Genomic DNA, 18,931 nt, shown 5'->3' on the forward strand with positions numbered 1-18,931 from the left:
TGAGGCATTTCTAAAGCCTTGGGAGAAAACATAATGATTATCTCTCTTCTTGACCATTTCAACAGCAGGACTGAGTCATATATCTAGGGTCCAAGACATATGTTTCCTCATTGTGGATATTGAGCGCTGTGCACCCTGGTATATATCATTCACTTGCTGCTGGGTTTCTTAACTCACTTTCCCTTTATTTCTTCCTGGGTTTTTTTTTCCCCTCAGCAATGAGGCTGGCAAGCCATTTAGAGGGTGGAGATGAAAATGAATCTCTGAATCAGGCTAATACAGTGCTGAGCTTACTTTCTCTACAATATTTAAATAAGATAAATGAGCCTAGACTGAGTACCAATCCTCTGGCATATTGGACTGCCAAGAGCCATGTAGAGCAGTCACTCAGGAGAATGGCTTTCAAACAGTTGTCCTACCACCCCACCAGCACACTTGCCTGAATGTGTACTTAATGGAGTAGGTAAGCTGCGAAGCCCATCCATACTGTTTAAAGCCAGAATCAACTGAGAAACTGAGAAACTTGTACTCCCCTCCAGAATAGGCAGACTCAGGTTACCTTGAGAATTGGAGCTGATGGATTGGAAATGGTTCCTGCACTTCCCCTGGAATAATAATGGTTTTGATCATAGACAGTGAGAGCAGACACAGAACTTCATAGACATAGGAAACTTTCAGGTGAGGATATTCCCTTTACTAATGCAGGTTAGTGCCTTCTTTACAACATACGTTCTTAAACTGGAGTTGACTACAGCAATAAGAAGTTGAGTAGGGGGCAGCTGGGTAGCTCAGTGGATTGAGAGCCAGACCTAGAGACAGGAGGTCCTAGGTTCAAATCTGGCCTCAGACACTTCCCAGCTGTGTGACCCTGGACAAGTCACTTGACCCCCATTGCCCACCCTTACACAGTATTGGCTCCAAGACAGAAGGTAAGGGTTTAAAAAATAAAAAGAAGTTGAGTAATTTACCTAAGATCACTTGGCTAGTACAAATGAGAGGGAGAACTTGAACTCAGCTATTCCTGGCTATAGGGCCAGCTTTCTGATAATAATAGCTATCATCTTTGTACTACCTACCTGTGCCAGGCACTGTGCTAAGCACTTTACAAATGTTATCTTATTTGACCCTCACAACAACCCTGAGAATTTACTATTACTCTTAGCTTCTTTTTCCTATTGAGGAAACAGGTTAAGTCAACTCACCCAGGATGACACAACTCATAAATGTGTGAATTTGGGATTTAATTCATCTTCCTGGCCTAAAACTCTGTCCACTGTACCTCCCAGCTGCCTCTACACCATACTTTCTCTTTGTTTTAGGCATGCAAAGGGTAAACTCATCAACTATTTAAATTCGTGGAGCCCTTTCAGATCATCTAGTCCAGGGGTTCTTATGATTTGTGGGTGTGGTTTTTTTGTTGTAGATACTTTAAACAGTTTCATGAAGCCTCTTGGACAACTCAGAATACTTTTTAATGAAAGAAATATAATTTATAGAATTACAATTCTATTTAACTATAGTTAACAAATATTTATATGTATAATTTTTCTAAAAGTTCACAAGCCCCGGGATAAGAGCCACTGGATTGTAGTTTATAGTCCTCATTTTCCAAATGAGCAAACTGAAATACAGAAAGACTAAATGGCTTACCCATGGTTACATAGCAAAATAGTGGCAGGACAGAAACTAGGAGGCTTGCTTCAGAAGTATCAGGTTCAGCGCTCTTGCCTTATTGCCATGTGCAAAAAAGACAGCAAAACCTTCTAGATAACATGGTCTCCACCCGAGCTATTATAGTTAGACTATTATTCCTCAATTTTGAAATTAGGATCCCTTCAGATCATCAGACAGAAGTGCACTTGAAAAGACACACTATCAGAAGCAAGGACAGATTAACCCGAACATGTCAGGACTCTGAAAAAGCTGACCAGAAATTAAAAGTCCTGGGAATGACACTCTACCTTTCTTGCTCCCTTCCTATCTCCTTCCATTTGGGGCTGAAAAGATGGTCCAAGCCTTGCTCATAGAGGAGGCAGCGTTTCACAAAGTTTAGACAGGTTCAGGCTATCCTTCCAACGCAATGACTCAAACTGGGGGAAATTGTTCCTGTAATGGAGTTTTCAATTTATTGGTCAATTTCACTTTGATTTTGTGTCACTGTTAGCTCTGTTAGGCCTTCAGCTTGTATTACATGCTCTAAAAACGTAAAACATTTTCAAATATTTTAAATATCACAGATAATTTTTATTCAGTTCATAATCGCCTTATGGAAAGATAAATAAAAATAATTTTAAAAGGCTACGTTGACTCTTAGCTGCAGTAAGGTTTTCAAAAATAGCTAAAATCTGCCACCTTCAGGAATTTTTTGAGAAATGAAGAAGCCAATTTTCCTTGCCAATTTCTAAATTCTCTTCTAGACATGCAGAGACAGTGCCATCTTGTGGATATATTTAGGCTATTCATGCAGCAGAAAATTACAAAGGAACACATTTTTATGAAAAGAAATATTCATTTGGTTTAATTTACTAAAATGACCAAATGAAAAATATATTTTGCATATGGTACAGACATCACTCTCTAAAGAATCAGAATTTTATGATAAACAAAAATAAATTAAAACAAAAGACCACTTTTACCTAGGTCATACTGGACATGTTTAGATGTATTTTTAATTCTTGTATTTTCCCCAAATTACTCAGTTAGCAATGAAGTTGTATAATTCTTATGTTTTAACCAAATTACCCCATTCTGTTTTTAAAAGGAAAGGAGGGAATCACATTACTTTTCAGCCTGGATATTACCTTTGTCAGATGAAGAGATTAATATAGATTGCTTGGCAAATACACGACCTTAATATTGCAGCAACAAAAAAACAAGATCAATACTTGTGCACTTTTTACAGCCTTAAGGCTCTGTCCTTTACACACACACATCTGGCTTATCTCCGTGCGAGGAGAATCCATTTTGAGGAAGCATGCATGAATTGCAGTGCCTGACACTATATTCATTACATATTCTCATCCCCAGGAATCACACTGCTAGGAGAATAGAATATGGGATCAGATGGGCCCATTCTTGTGATGTTTTCAAGGATGTAATCTCATTGCTTCTTCCTCTCATATATTTTGAAATCTCTCTAGAGTCATCCTTTAGTAAGATGAAGGGGTTTGGGGGGATTTTTTTTTCTAAGTGTCAGACAGAGTCTCCACAGCTGTGCAGCTTTCGTTTGGGGGTTTGTCAGGCATTTGACAAACTATCTCAGCTGTTGTAAATCTACTTTGTGCTGAAACATGGTAAAGTAGATACTGTAGATTCTCAATCTGATAACAAATTTAGTTGCAGAAAATCAAAATCAGTTTCAACTTTTTACTGACTGAGAGAAATGGGGACAACATCCTTTCTCATCCTTCATTTCCTTCCTTTTCTCTAAGTCCACAGACTTTGCCATCGTCCTCTTCTTTGTTCTAACTTATTTTAGCCCCACTGACTGGCCAAACTATCTGATTTTTTTTTATCCCAGTCATTTGTTTCTGGCTTAAAGCTGCTGGTTGGCTCATCCTTTGCTGATAGACAAATAAGTTCAGGCCACAGGTTAGCTTTGATAATGTTCCATAGAGGCAGCTGCAGAAGCAGTCATTCTCCTGATGCCTTCTTTTATTTCTTGTGTTGTGATATCCTCCAGAGAGGGTCAGTAGTTAAGCATCAACCAGAGTTTTTTTGGCTCAAAAAATACTGTGGCTTTGAGGCTGATCTCAACCTCAAAAACACTTCTAATATATTTGGAATAATGAACAAGGGAGTGCAGGTTCACCCCTCAGCCCTTAACCTGTTTGGAATTAAGGACAGATGCCTGACAGCCAGGTCCCGTATCTTAGTGGCATTCTCATTATACATGGAAGAGTTTCAAGTCTTTATCCCTTGAGGTTGCATCTTTCTTTTTCCCCATCCACTGCTTCCATGAAGTATTTCCATCCATATACTTCTTCAATGTGCCAACACCTCTGCTCTCTCCTCTGAAACAACTACAGTGTACATCCTCTTAATTACTCCTATTTTCCATACCCTAGTTATGTGAACTAAAGTCACATTTTACAGGGACAAGGACCATCAGTTTGAATATGACTGAAACAATTCTTATGGACCAGGCGGTAAAAAAGTGCCCAAGAAAGCAAATTTGAGGAGCAGTAATGCATTTGGGAAGGGTAAGGCACTAATTTTTTTTGTTCAGTTGTGTCCAATCCTTTGTGACCCCACTTGGGGTTTTATTGGCAAAGATACAGGAATGGGTTATCATTTCCTTCTCCAGCTCATTTTACAGGTAAAGAAATTGAAACAAATAGGATTACATGACTTTCCCAGGATCACTCAGCCATTCAATGTCTGAGGCCAGATTTGAACTCGAGTTTTCCTAACTCCATGCCCAGGGCTTTATCCACTGTACCACCTTGCTGACCATGTCACTAACAGTAGGAGCTCATCGTTCTAGGATGTAGAATGTTGTTGCCATTATTCTTATTGCCAAGTAAGAAAGATGGTCAGTTATGTCAAAGTTGTAGCCATAGAACCTGCAAGTAGAATGCGAGTTCCACAAGGGCAAGGGACTATTTGGTTTTTTTAGTCTTTGATTCTTGGCACCTAGCATGTGTGTACTTATGTGTACAAATAAATGTTTATGTGTGTATCTATATATGTATATGCATTCATATTTATGTGTATTCATCTATATATTTGTAATTATAGATTTTATTCTTAATACATTTGATTTTGAAACTGTATTCAGTTTAAAATCAGCTCCATGAGGATGGGGGACGGTTGATTTTTGTCTCTATATCCTCATCCCTTAGCACAGTGCTTCTTCATACATGGCAGGTTTTGCTTATTATGCTTACTTAATTGAATCAAAATAGCTTCATGTCACCAGGAATTTCAGTATAGGAGTGCTATATAACCACTTAACAAATAAATTTTGATTGAGTCCTTATTCAAAAAGGAAAAAGAAAACCTATTTAACATTTTGCAGGATAAAGATCTAAGGGCTTTTGTTGACTCTAAATTCAATATGAATCTTTGAAGATCTATCTTATTAAGGGCAATTACTTTTTTTCTATTTGGCTCCAAAGGATGGAACCAGGGGCACAGTTGTCACTGTCAGTTTAATGCCAGGGAAAACTTCCTAATGATTAGAGGTATCCCAAGGTAGGATGGACTTTGGGGAGAATTTAGAGGTCTTCAGGCAGAAATCGGAATGACCATTAATTGGGTCTGTTATAGTACACATGTTTTGTGTGCATAATTGGAATTGGATGATCACTGAAGATCCTTTGATGATCACTGAAGATCCTTTCAGCTCTCAAATCAGATGGCTCTGTGTATCAACAATGTGACATGACAGCTTAAAAAAAAGCTATCGCATCTTAAATTGCACTAATAGAAATACAACTGACAAAATGAGAAAAGTGATGATCCTACTGTATCATGCCCTCATCAGAACACCTTTGTAGTGCTCTGTGCTGTTCTGGGTACCACATTTTAAGAATGTTAAACTAGGGCACATCCTGAAAAGGTGGACCAGGTGATAAAAGACCTGAAAAATATGGCATATAAAGACAGAAGAAACTGGTGATGTATAGAATTTAAAAAAAAATAAAATTGGGAGGACAAGATAGTTGCCTTCCAATATTTGTAGGACCCTTAGAGAAAGACTTTTTGGGCTTTGTCCTGGATGGAAGAACTGGGAACAATGGATGGAGATGTCAAAGATCCAGATTTTGGCTCAAAATAAGAGAAAACTTCCTAACAATTAGAGCTTCCCAAAAGTACAATGAATTTCCATCACTAGAAGGTCTTCAAGCAGAGGCTTCATGAGCAGCCTCAATGATGTTATAGAGGGGACTACTGTTCAAGAATAAGCTATACATTGCATTGTGCAAAACATTGTGACAGAAAGGAAGTAAGGAAACTAAAAACTTCCCCTCATGCATATTGAGAAATATAAGTGGAGTCACAGAGATGAGACAGAGAACTTGCTAACTCTAGAACTAGCAAAAAAATGTTTAAAGTCTGGAAAGAAAATATTGGGAGCAAGAACAGTAATATGTGCTTTGTTTTTTAAAGAGAAAATGAAGATACTGGAAATTAAGATGTACTTAAAGGACATATAAAACACAAAAAGTTTAAAGACTCTGGGAGCCCAAGACATTTTTTGACATGGCAGAGAATAAAGAATGGCAATTTTTATCCCTGACTTTTATTATTCTCATCATCATTACTGAGGTTCTTATATGATTCAGAAATTAGGTGGAGAAAGAAATAGTTATTGAAATCAAAGTATAATTTGTTATTAATTCATGGTATTTTAGAATTGCAGAGGGAGACATATTCTGATATTAAAAAGAGCTTCTTGTAGTTTACAAATATATTTTGCTTATTTGGCTGCTACTGGGATTAGAGAATCTCCACAACGTCACCTGGGTTCATGACCATAAAGCCAAACTACAAGCTAATATTTCTAGAGGTTGTAGATTCATGCTGGTCTCTTTGATGCTTCCCAAAACAGAACTGGCTTTTCCTATCTCTTTGCCTTTGCTTATATTTGAGAATTATAATATTTCTTCCCTCTTTCAGAGCACGTAATAAAAATATTTTCCTCCTCCAAGACCCAGCTCAGACTCTACCTTTTCCATCAAAACTTAATCATTTGCCACCAGAAATCATGTCTCATTCCTCTAAACTCATGCTGTATTTATTATGTACCACTCACAGGACACTTATCACAAATTATTATCTTATATTATGGTGGTTTGGGACACTTAATCTCTATAATAGACCAAATTCTCCTTGAAGGAAGGGGACATACCCTGTACTTCCTTGCAATCACTAAAACATTTATAGGTGGGTCTTGCATAGCTTAAGTCCTCAAAGCATAACTGGCAAATAAATAAATGAATTAAGATGATTTCTCCCATTCCCTAGAAATATAGGTTACCCAATACTCCACCAATCGTAGTAATAAATTTATATCATGCTTTAAGATTTTACAAAGCACTTTTCATCCATCACCTCATTTGATTCTCCAATTTTGGTCCCAGGTAAAAGGCAAATAGGTAGTACAGTGAATTGAGTGCAGGACATAATCTGAGGAAGAACTGAATACAAATTCAACCTCAGACACATACTAGCTATACGGCCATAGACAAGTAAGTCATTTGACCTCTATAAAATGGGTATAATAATAGCCCCAGACCTAAAAGAATTACTATGAGGATAAAATCAAATAATATTTACATAATATTTTGCAAACCCTGAAGCATTGTATAAAGGCTAACTGTTATTATTAAAAGGAACCTTAGAGGTCACCTAGTATAATTCCCTAATTTTAAAGATGTAGAAAATAAGGCTTAGAGAGATTAAATGATTAAGACCACAAGGTCATAAAAGTAGTAAGTGGTGGGTTGGAATTGATACCTGACTCCTCTGTCTTCAAGTCCAGCATTATTTCTCTGCACCAAGAGTCCACCAAAAACATATGAGAATATTCTTTGGTAGAATTCCATCTCTAGAAAGATAAATAGTTTTACAACACTGAAGTTAGGAGATGGGCCATCTGTAAAAATAGGGGTGATGATCCTCCATGACACTATCCTCTCACATACTTGCAAGGTACTTTATAGCTTATAATTATTTTTTTCTTTTTTATGATCTCATTAGCACTCCCAAAGGTCCATAAAATGCTTTGATCAGATATTACTGCTGCCATTTTACAGATGAAGAAATGGAGACTCAAAAAGTTGAGGTGACTTGCTCATGGTCACCATAGTGGATTCCCACCAGACACAAGCTCCTTTTTACAATACCCACCTACTCAGTAGACTGCTGCCACTAGGCACTGGAAATGTGTTAGAAAATTATTCCCATCCCATTGTGAGCACATACTTCTCTTTTATTTTAATCCTATTATAGCATTTTTTGATGGCAACCTGCTGCTATAGCACAGCTAACTATGTTACAGCTCCCCAGGCCCTGAGCATGAAAGCAGCACTTCAGAACACATGCTAGGACAGATCTACATAGTTAGCGTGGAAATGAAAATAAGAAGTCTTGCTGTCGGGGGGAAGGAGGAGGAGGAAGAGGAAAAAAAGGAAAGGAGGGGATGAAGGGGGAAGAGGCCAATGATTCTTATCCCAGCATTCTGAATGTGATCTTTCCTTGAGATTCTGGGCATCAGCCACTCTTAAGAAAAAAATGTGTCTTTCTGACTCTAATCATGTCATAGTAATACTTTTTTTCTCAAGAATGCACTCGATAACACCATTCTTATGCTCAAAAATACTTAGAGGCTTCCTGTTGCTTACCATGTAATGTTCAAACTCCTTTATCTGGAATTTATAATCTGATGCCACCCTGTCTTAACATTTGATCACTCTCAATCCTCTCTGAGAGTTGTGCTTGTTTAAAAAAATGTTTTCCCTATTTTCCACCCTCTCTATAACCTGAAGTCTCCCAACTCTGAAGGTTTTTTTTTTCCTCTATATTCTTCTCCATGCTTGAGGACTGCTCTTTGCTTATGACATCCTATCCTTTAAAGACTAAATTATATGCCACCTACATGAAGCCTTCCCTGAATTCAGACTTCACTGTGCATTTTATTTTATGCCCATTTACTTTGAAAATTATATTGTATATTGTAGTTAACCATGTTTGATTTTTATTGCCATCATCATCATCATAGCTAACATTTATATAGAGCTTACTATATGCCAGAAACTATGCTAAATTCTTTGCAACTGTGTTTTCTTTTAATTTTTACAACAACCCTGGTAGGTAAGTGCTATTCCATACCTATTTTAGAGAAAAAGAAACTGAGGGAAACAGAAATTTAAGTAGCCTACCCCAAATCACACAGCTAGTAAGTTTCTGATAACATATCTGAACTCTGATTTTATTCCTCTTGATCCACAAGTTCAAGAATTAAGAAGTTGTATCTTAACAAAACTTTATAATACCAAACACAGTGCTCAGTACATAGTATTTAATAGATTTTAAAAAATAAATGAATGTTTTCTGCATGGTTCCTAGCATGAGATGGATGTTTAAACATTAATGGGCAGTATTGATTTTTAGCTCATTAACTAAGGACCACTTGAAAGTGGTGCAGGTAGTGGGTCCTCTTCTGGTTATCCATATTATAAGCCAACAATGAATATAGGCTCTACCCTTAAGATTAGATCTCTTTTAAAGGGAAGAAAATATATTGGTATGTAGAGAACAGTGTACGGTCTAATTCAAGTTTTACACAAGTCATACTTAAGGAAATGGTATGGCTTTATGTTGGCAGAATAGTAATACTTTTTTCAGTGTAGCCTATAGACATCCTTCTGATTTCTTGTAGTTTCATTAATTTAAAAAGAAACATAATGCAAATATGAAACAATATTTTTATCTGTTTGCAAATATTAAAATACAAAGCTATCCTGATATGACAAAGATAATGGCATTCATTCAATGTCTAGAACTGATTTCCTCAATAAGGAAAAATCTTGATGTGGAAACTCTATTTACTATTGTTCATCTCTAACTTATACTCAGAGGTTAAGTGACTTGCTCATAATTATATATCTAACATTTATCAGGCATGCTTAAACCCAAACCTTCCTGAATCCATGGACAGCCATCTCTACTGTACTTTGGATTTAGCCAAAAAAAAAAAACTTGACCAATATTCTTTCAAATGAACTCTGTACATAGGTGGTGATAGAAGATATTTTACTTAGTTATTTTAAAACTCACATTTCTAAAGTGATTTATATTGAAGAACTCATTTGTGTATGTGTGTTCATGTGTGTATATATAAAATGCCTTGTTCACAAATTATAATTAATTAAGATGTTATTTTCATTTCAGAAATGAAGAATATAAGAACTAGAAAGATTAGGTGCCTGGCCCAAGGTAATAAAACATGTGTTACTATGGAAAAAAAAGATACCCTAGAAAGAACTCAAGGGATAGGTGTGAGTCCTCATTGGAACATCATCCATTTTCTCCTTAATAAAATGAAAGAATCCAAATAAGGTCCTTTGCTTCTCTATAGATCTAAGTGCTCTGAAAAGAATTTGAACTCATCTTTTGTCTCCAAATTGAATTACTCTGTGCTCAAATGAGATGACATTTCATATTTCATGGCCTTTGAGAGTTCAGTTGATTGGGGTATGGATCTTCTCAGTCCTAACATAAAATTACTGAAGTAGTTGCTCTGATTCAGAGTTCTTGGGTACTTGCTATTCATTTTGAATTTGACAAGCTGTAATATAGTGGAGTGATATGAATGCCAGAATTATTATACGATTATGAGATAAATGAAACATATATTATTATAAACAGAAGAGAATTTTGGTTACCACCCATTATCTAAGATGGAGTCATTTCTTGAGAAGAGCCAGAGTCTGAACCCAGAAACATAAGAGGAAAGAAGAGAAAGGACAGATTTCAAAACTACATCACTTAAACGTGAAGATGAAAGTGATATATACTGTAGTTTCTGTTCAGAAGTAAATCTACCTTAGCAGAAGGACAGCTTCAAAGAAAAATATTAGGAAAATCACCCAGTGAATCAATGAGTTTGCCTGAGATGTTATACCCAATGAGGTGTTAGTTGAGCACTGGATGGATCAACTCAACACTGGAAAAGCATTTGTTCAACACAGAAGATACATTCATCCAGGAACTTTTATGAACAATTGCTAAGAAGGAAGCAGGACACTAAAGATTACAATTTCCAACTCTTTACTCTCCAGGAACACCTATTTTCATGTTTCTTTTCAATGTGTCTCCTCACCAGATTTCTGTAATTGTACTCCATCATTGTCCCCTACAAGTGCTGAATGCATAGATAGGAAAGGGCTTTGTAGAAATTGTTTTATTATTCCTGCACTTTCTTTAATATGTTAATAATCTGATGTTATTATTCTCTTTCTTAGTAAATGTTATCTTTAAAGTATAAATGTGTCAGAATTGTGAAAGGTTAATTTTGGGTTTGTGATAGAGGAAGCACAAAAGTGAAGAACAGAGAGAGACTGTATTTTCCTCAAAGTAGGGATATAACTAGGATCCTGAAAGAGTTTGGTTCATGGTGGTGGTTCTTCTCTGGGAATCTAGACCTGCAAAAGAGAAGGATGATTAATAAGCAAATCAGTCACAAAGATGTAATTCTTTGTGGGAAATATGAAATACTACAGTATAGTTGGCCTCTCTCATACACCTGTTACATACATAAGGTTCTTCGTAAACATCAAAGCACTCCCTGAACAACAAATATTATTATTATTACTAATAAAATATGGCATTATCAACTGCAAACACAGAAAATTCATATCTGTTTCAGGAACTGCTTGTAACACTGAAATCATCTACCTTCTGTGTATCAATTTCTTTGCTTTGGAGAGGACATAATATTTTTCCCCAGTCTGGTCAGTGTGGTTTATGAATAAATTAATAGCTCTAGATCACAAATAAAAGTTCCTCTGCATGGTTTTGTTATTATGCTGGTGACTGTGATGATGATTATTGTGATGGTGAGTATAATCATTAGTTATTCCTCACAGTGCTCCCAAAGCCAAATTACTAGGAAAATAATATATGGGACAAAATTTAAAGCCACCTATAACTACTGGGTATGCTAGTGGGGATTAAGTCTTTTTATGTTCTTTCTTGTTTGGAACACACTGTTAAGGCTCAATATATAGCCAATATTAATAATAAGAGTCAGAGTAATTAATGCATCCCAATAGTCATTTACCAATTATTTTTCCTCCTAACAATAGAATTTTTATAAAAAGATACCTGAGCTCAATTTTAAGAGAGAGACTTTGAATGTAAAGTTTCCCTGCAGAGAAATACCAAAAAAAATTTCTGAGAGGGAAACATTGAAAAATGCACTAAAATGCTTTTCTGGGTTACTCAAAATTAAGATGTTTACATAGCACTGTAATATTAATAGAACATTTTAATACATTATTTTGTTTTAGTTTAACAACCCCACAAGATACATGCTAGAGGTGTTGTTATCCCACATTTTCTGGTTGGTTTGGCTTTTCCTCATCAGGAAATGGCAGTTCCAAGCAATTAAGTTTTACCATAGTACGTAAGTCACTATTTGAACCCAGATCATTCTGTCATAGACTTTATATACTACACCATGCAATTTCTGCTTCATGATGTCCAGGTGATAATAATAACAGTAGCAATAATTATAGTACTCTTATTAATTTATTAAAAGTAATGCTGACTCAGTGACCCATTATTCCCAGCCCTTCTTATCAATCAGTGGGGGAGGGAGGTGTCACTTAGTCTTTAGTTTAGAATTCCCTAATATTTTGTTATGTAATCAAGTCATGCACCCCAACCTATGATGTTTGTTCTCCTCCCTGCTAGTTTATGCATACTAGGGGAAGAAATGAGATGCAAAGGCTTAACAACTCTTTTGTTGATGTGAACCTATCAGAAATGTCTTTCTTTCATTATGAAAGTTATCAATATAAACTGGCCGTATCTTAAGACCTTGGTGATCCCCAGTAATCAGCCCATTGGTATGTTACTATCTTAACATACTTTTAATGAACTTTTCATTTTCTTTGTCCTGAGTTCTGCCATATTAATTATAGTAAAAGTCCAAAAGAAAGAATTTTCCTTTTTTTAAATTTAGATTATTTTCCCATGATTACATGATTCATGATTTCCCAACCTCTCCTCCCTCGCTACTCCTGGAGCTGACAAGCAGTTCCACTGGGTTATTCATGTATCATTGTTCAAAACCTATTTCCATGTTATTCATAATTGCAGTGGCTCGATCCTTTAACATCAAAACCCTAATCACATCCCTATCAAACTACATGATCGATCATATGTTTTCTTCTGTGTTTCTCTTCCCAAAGTTCTTTCTTTGGATGTGAATAGCATTCTTTCTCCTAAGTTTCTCTGGATTGTATTACTGCTAGTAGAGAAGTCCATTACATTCGATTGTGCCATAAATGTATCAGTCTCTGTGCAATGTTCTCTTGGTTCTGCTCCTTTCACTCTGCATCAATTCCTGGAGGTCTTTCCAGTTCACATGGAATTCCTCCAGTTCATTATTCCTTTCAGCACAGTAGTATTCCATCACCATCAGATACCACAATTTGTTCAACCATTTCCCAATTAAAGGGCATCTGCTCATTTTCCAATTTTTACCACCACAAAGAGCACGGCTATAAATATTTTTGTACACGTCTTTTCCCTTATTGTCTCCTTGGGGTACAAACCCAGCAGTGGTATAGCTGAGTCAAAGGGTGGACAAAGAATTTTCATTTCCACAAACTCACATGTATATTGTATTTTACATGTATTATTCCATTTAATCCTTACAACAACCCTCTGAAGTAGATGCTATTACCTCATTTTAGAGATGAATGAACTAAGACTTGAAGAGGTGAAGTGATTTGCTCAGGATCAACCAGCTACTAAATGTCTGAAGCATGATTTAAAAGCAGGTCTTCCAAACTTCAACTCCAGAAGTCTATCTTTTAAGAAAATTAAGTGAATGTCCTACATCACAAAAAAAGGGCACTGGACTTGGAATGGGGAAACCTGAGTCCAGTCCTCCAGTCCTAGGTCCTGCCTCTAGCTTACTGTCTGACCTTGAGCAAGATATTTTACCTTTGAAAGCCTCAGTTTCTCCATTTAGGAAATGAAGAAAGCCATACTGATAATTTTCAAATTCATTTCCAATTTTTAGATCTGCTTTTTGTATCTATGAAAATACTTGCACATATGTGAAACATGTGGGTACTATCTTATGACAGAATCACTTCCTTCATCAATCAACCCAGAATTTTTTTTTAAACTTTGATAGACTGAGAAATCACAATGGCAGCAAAGTGTTCTTTGGAGTGTCAAACTCCAATGAATCCAGTATTGTATAAATTGTATGTAGGCAGCTCGGTGGTATAGTAACTAGAGTGCTGGAACTAGAGGCAAAGAGTCTCCAGAGCAAATCCTGCCTCAGATACTTAATAAATATGTAAATTTGAGTAAATCATCCAACCTTTAATGACTCAGTTTCCTAATCTATAAAAAAGGAGTCAGTTTTGAGGATGAAAAGAGTTTATATATATGTATATATATATAAAGGGTTTTTTGCAAACCTTAAAGCATTATATAAATGCTAGCTATTATTATTTTGAATCAGTCTTGTGCACTAACTGCTCAGTCAATCTGTCATTCAGCATTCATCCTACATCTACTGTGTGCAAAAGCCCACATTGTCTATAGTATTTATCATCTAGCAGCCAGGTTTTGATCTGTGCCAGAGCAGTCATTTGGACTGGGCCCTGAAAGCAGCCTTAGGGAGGGTGGTTGGGAGGCAGAAGACTGCCTGTCAAGGTTTTGTTTTTATTGAATGTTTCTGTGAGCTGGATTGATGACACTGATCAGAGCTGATTCTGCCACGTAGAACAGGAAAGCAAAAGAACACTGTTGATTTTATTTTAGTGGCTGATCGATGGGGGTCAGCTGGGACCCTGGAGAGCTATGGAGTTTGAGGATCTCTGTTGCATTTGATGGCTCCATTTTATGTGTGTGTCTATAGATAGGAATGAAGGTCAAAGTGAATCCCTTCATTCAGATGCAAGGAGTATACAGTTCATATTAACCCCTGGGCTTAAAAAATGGTGGAAGCATTTGAGTTGACCCAAACAAGGCTCTGCACTTCCAAGTCTGAGAGAAATAAAGCATTTAAGGAAAGGGGACCTCATACCATGCTCCCATGCCTCACCTGAATAAACATATGAAGAGCATTTATTAAATACTTAATATTCCTTAACAGAAGGAGTTTTCTCACAGGGAGATCCCTAGATCAACAAAACTATAGGTCTAGACACACAGAAATGGGATACACATTCCCTACTCTCAAGAGTTCACAGTCTAATGAAAGAGAGAATATGCAAAGAAGTATGTGCAAACAGATCTATTCAGTATAAATTAGAAATAATCAACATAGAGGAGGCATTAAAATTGCAGGGAATTGGGGAAAGCATTTTGGGTAGAAGATGGGATTTTAGCATAAAATAAAGTTGTATCTATGATAATTAATAATTATTTGGCTAAGTAAATGAATCAAGGGGCATCTGGGTAGCTCAGTGGATTGAGAGTCAGGCCTAGAGATGGGAGGTCCTAGGTTCAAATCCAGCCTCAGACACTTCCCAGCTGTATGGCCCTGGGCAAGTCACTTGACCCCCAGAGCCCACCCTTACCACTCTTCCACCTAGGAGCCAATACACAGAAGTTAAGGGTTTAAAAAAAAGAAATAAGTAAATGAATCAACTTTTTTTAGTATCTTCCTTACTTCCAAAAAGGGTAAAAGAAGAAGGAGGAAGAGAAGGAACTACTTTAAGATTTATAAAGCACATTACAAATACCGTTTCATTTTATTTTCTCAATAATCCTGGTATATAGATATTATGATTATTTCCATTTTAGATATGAGGAAACTGGAGCAAGCAGAGCAAGAAAGCTAAGAAGTCCTTTGCACAAGTGGTCTCCAAGTATGGAATTCAGTCCCTCTTCACCTCTGGTCTTGCAGAAGACCTTGAACCCTGAACATTCCGTTTGCTTGCTTCCTTCTATATAAGGATTTGGTTTATTCTTCCACTTATTAGCCTTCTTTGCCTCTTGAAATCATTTTTGTACATACTTTATGTTTAATTGAATGCATATTCTATCCCCCAAGTAGAATAAAAGACCCTCGAGGGCAGGAAATGTTTCATTTTTGTCTTTCCATCCGCAGTGCCTAGCACAGGCAATTAAAAAATGCTCGTTGAATTGGATTGACTGGTAAAGAGAAATGTCTGCTCAATTAAATGGATCCAGAAGCTTTGCTACCAACATGTCATCTCTCTTCCATCTTTAGCTTATTTAAGCCTTTACCCATCATGCTGTTGCCACATGGTTTGAATGTAATAGCTACACAGCGTGGACATCATTAAAAGCATTATGACTAGAGGCAGGAACAAGAAGCTGAGCATCTTATTAAGCAATAGATTGCATAAACAACTGCAATTCATTCTGCCCTGGAGCCTGACATCACTGTCTGAAGAAGAGTGTTGAAAATAATTTATCTGGTAGTCTTCTACTTAAACTATCAGATTGTGCAGAGCCCCATTAAGCCACAAAGAAATGTAATGGCAAATTGTTCACTGTGGCCATTCAGTAGTTAATGAGCAGCTCACCCCACTCCACCCCCATTTGCTCCATCTCCCCAGGTGCCCAAGAAGCCAGGATTTTAAGTGTCCCACTCTCTAGAACTGCTATGACTACAAAGCTCCCTGTGCAGCCAACTGGAGTCACAGCCGCCTGAGAAATGACACATTTAAAGGGAGAAATTGTGTGCCGTTGCTTGAGGCAAGTTATTTTAATATAATGCCGCGATGACAGCTCTCCACATTTAATCATCACACTCCTGATTTTTTGCCTCGACATTAAAATTTCTCCCAATTTTGGGGTTTAAGTAAACGTTCTTTTCCCCACCATCCACTCTAGTGGATGCCTGACAGTTACACTTTTGCAAGCAATGTTTGTAAATTTCTCCAATTATTTTTAACGAAATGTAAATAATCATCTACATGAAAGAGAGTCCCCTGGAAAAAAAAACAGGTGCATCATTCTCTCTGTACAAAGCTTCTGGGGCTTTGTAGTTTCCAAAGTCATGCGGACCTGCCACTCAGAGGGTTTCCTCTTTCTTTAATAGCATTGTGACCATTTTTTTTTGATGATTTCTATGATCAGGGTCTGTCATCGAGGTTGTATATTTGATTATTTATTTTCAAAAATGGGCCACAGCAGTCTGGCTAGTTCCCAAATATAAGCTCAGCTACTACCCTTGGGTCAACAACTATTTTTAAAATGGTATTTACATTGTTTGCTGGATCCCTAATTCATGTCCAGTCCACAGAGTAGGTCAATGGCATTCTTATACCGGCTTTTGCTTTTTAATATACAAGAAACTTAAGTAAACAGAGATGAAATGACATTACTCAAACATAACCCAATAAGTCAGGGAAAGAGTCATGATTTGAACGCAGAGCCTTCTGGCATTTACTCAGAGCCAGTATGTATAAACAGTGGTAAACAAGAGGCATCCGGAGTTCAGGATAGACATGCCCCTCCATCAACATAGGAGTTGTCAGTGTGAGAAGCAAAGATGCAGGTGCAGGGAAATCCATAGCAGCAGTCTAGGATCAGCTGCTAGTAATTACACCCCTAGGGAGTAATTATACCCCCAGCACATATCAAGAGGAGTGCCAGAACTCTACCCATATTGGTGATTGTTGAAACCAGCTGCATTGTTTACAGAGATCCATAGCAATTACGACACTATTGGGATATATTTTGTGAGTATCAGATTGAGACAAACCCAAGAGATCGCTGGAGGTCCCATGCCCTCAATGGTAAAAGTTTCATTCCTTCTTTCAACTTATGCATGAGTTGTGTGAGACTCCCCGCAGTTGCTTGCTGCAAGGCATAATTGCTGAGGGGATGTCTTGTTTGTGTGTTCTCTGGAAGAATGATGATCTCCAGGAAGACTTCACTTGCTGTGTGAGTCTCTAGAGTCATAGCAATAAGCTGGTAACCCATCTGAGTTGGATAAATCAATGCAGGATTTTGCCTATAAGGATAATCAACTTCAAGAGCTTCTTTGTACCTGAAAATGTAATCTATGGTGCTTTCTTTCCTTCACGTAGAAAATAATACTAGGAGAAAGAAAGTCCACACGTTGGCTGCCACTTGTTTTTGCCCCTCAAAGAGGGTCTGAAAAATCCGCATGATACCAAAACCATGCCAGAAGGGATACTCAGAAAACAAACAAGTTCAAGTAAACCTTAAGTCTATCAGAATCCTTTAGTGTTCTGAGGCAGGCCAGCCCCTCCCACCCCCATTACAAACAAGCAGAAAACAGAAAGGACTTCCCGAGAAAAAGGAAGCACCTTCCTGTGCATGTGCCAAGTGGAAAAGACTTGGGACTATGTTCCCTTAAAGTGGCATGGTGGATAGAGTGCCAGGCCCGGAGTTGGGAAGATCTGAACTCAGTCACTTACTAGCTAGGTGACCCTGGACAAGTCACTTAATCCTGTTTGCCTTAGTTTCCTCATCTATAAGATAAATTGAAGAAGAAAATGGCAAATCACTTGAATATCTTAGCCAAGAAAACCCCAAAGGGAGTCACAAAGTGTCAAACAAGTACAGAAAAACAATTAAACAACAATGTTTCCCTGCCATTATATCTATATAGAAATATAGATATATAAACAGAGCTAATTCCTGAGACTCCTATTAAATAATTCTTTAGTATGCCTATTTGTGCACATGCAGACTTTGCTACGACTACCCTTTCTCTTTTGCCTCAAAGGTCCTTATTAACCATAGTGTCAGTCTTTGTGAGAGTGAAATAATCATTAGAATCTCTCTTTTAAATGGAAAGAACAGTGATTATCTGAGTTCCCCATGGAAGGGGTGAAAGCATTATGGGCTCAGAACCAATGCCAAGGTGCTTGGAAAGCTGCCTCCTGCCAACCGTCTCATTTTCACCTATTCCTAAAGCCTAAAGCTGGGGCTTGTTAGCAGCATGCTTGATGATGATGTGAGACATTCCATGGCTTTGTATTGGATATCTGTGGAATAATTAGATTTCTACCCCATTTCTCCTTTTCTCAGCCTCGGGCATCAGAAGTAGTGATGGAGATAAGGGTCATGGGGGGAGAGGAGGGGTAGCAATGGAAGGAGTAGAACCCCCATAGTGTGTGTGCATGTGTGTGTGTGAGGGGAGAGCAGGGAAGGGAGAGAGAGGGAGAGGGGGAAGGGAAAAGAGAGAGAGAGAGAGAGAGAGGAGAGAGAGAGAGAGAGAGAG

The 18,931-nt window shown here is 37.4% G+C and overlaps 1 protein-coding gene across 1 annotated transcript in view; it reads right to left on the bottom strand.

The window, feature by feature from the left end:
* LOC123241877 (protocadherin-8-like) overlaps positions 1-18,931 on the bottom strand; it is a 54,490-nt gene that overhangs the window by 839 nt on the left and 34,720 nt on the right. The gene's annotated exons all lie outside the window — the stretch shown is intronic.

The sequence above is a fragment of the Gracilinanus agilis genome, chromosome 3, assembly GCF_016433145.1.
Source record: "Gracilinanus agilis isolate LMUSP501 chromosome 3, AgileGrace, whole genome shotgun sequence".
In the NCBI taxonomy this organism is placed as follows: Eukaryota; Metazoa; Chordata; class Mammalia; order Didelphimorphia; family Didelphidae; genus Gracilinanus; species Gracilinanus agilis.